This window comes from Dreissena polymorpha, chromosome 10, assembly GCF_020536995.1.
Source record: "Dreissena polymorpha isolate Duluth1 chromosome 10, UMN_Dpol_1.0, whole genome shotgun sequence".
NCBI classification, from domain to species: domain Eukaryota; kingdom Metazoa; phylum Mollusca; class Bivalvia; order Myida; family Dreissenidae; genus Dreissena; species Dreissena polymorpha.
The window spans coordinates 35,649,470-35,650,998 of record NC_068364.1 but is presented as its reverse complement, the minus strand read 5'-3'; positions in this window follow the sequence as shown (position 1 = coordinate 35,650,998).

Here is a 1,529-nt window from a genome sequence, read left to right as displayed (position 1 = left end):
AATCTCTGCGCGGAGGTTGGTTTTTAGTAATTCAGGGTGCAGGATCACGTGACTTTGTGGTGTTCCCAAATTAACGTTAATGGATGTAAGCACACCGGTAAGCGATGCTTTTTTCAAATAACTTTAAGAAACAATGTTTCTGAAGAATTTCAACTAGTGCATAAAGGACAAAATTTTATGCTGCATATGGCAATGTGAAATACATCAAAATTACTTCATTTAATAAGTCTGTGTTCTTGTTAAAAAATTTCTTGTGTACTGCACGATTATGGTTCACGCAACGTGAAATTTTGTCACCGATTTCAGACGTATTCAATGATGGTTTTTTGTACCTTAATATATCGACACAAAATGCAAGAAATACTGTCTTTTATGCACTAAATATTTGTTTCAAATGTATTTCAATAACTTGGGATTTTTGAAAATATTAAGTTCCTAACGGTGGGTTTACATTCTGTTGAGACGTGTGTGTAGTTAGCCAATTTAGCCTTATATAGCCTATTTAGCCGGTTAAGTACATAGGTTGATACATTCATCCTGTTAGCCTATTTAACCTAGCTGATATATTAAGCTCATTTAGCCTATAGTATTTAGCAACTTTGGTACATAGTTGAAGAATATATTATCCGATTGTGCATTCTTCCCATGGCGAGTAGGTATGCACCATGTATGCGAGTAGGTAGGTATGCGAGTAGGTAAAGGTCCTTTTCGGACAAACAAGAGTTATCCCCCGTAAGCGACCTAGTGCACGCTGAACTCCCGTCGGCTTCCTGTCGGGCTGATGTGATTTCGGCCCGGGTGTTTAATTAGGGTCGGCCTCACCTACAGCCCATTAAGCGTAGTATGCTCTATTTACATGGCGAGTGGGTATGCACTTTTAAGGGCCCATTTCGGACAAACAAGAGATATCCCCCGGAAGCGACCTAGGGCACGCTGAACTCCTGTCGGGCTGATCTAGTTTCGGCCTGGGGTTTTAATTAGGGTAGGCTTCACTTCCAGCCTATTTAGCGAAGTATGCTCTATTAACATGGCTTGTAGGTATGCACCTTTAAGGGCCCCTTTCGGACAAACAATAGTTATCCCCAGGAAGCGACCTAGTGCACGCTGTACTCCCGTCAGCTGCCTGTCGGGGTGATCTAGTTTCCGCCCGGGGTATTAATAAGGTTCGGCGTCTTCTTTAGCCTATTTAACGTAGTATGCTCTATTTACATGGCGAGTGGGTATGCACATTTACGGGCCCCTCTCGGACAAACAAGAGTTATCCACCGGAAGCGACCTAGTGCACGCTGAACTCCCGTCGGCTGCCTCTCTGGTTAATCTAGTTTCGGCCCGGGGTTTTAATTAGGGTCGGCGTCAACTACAGCCAATTTAGCGTAGTATGCTCTATTTTCATGGCGAGTAGGTATGCACCTTTAAGAGCCCCTTTCGAAAAAACAAGAGTTATGTCCCGGAAGCGACGTAGTGCACGCTGAACGTCCGTCGGCTGCCTGACGGGCTGTTCTAGTTACGGCCCAGGATTTTAACTAGAG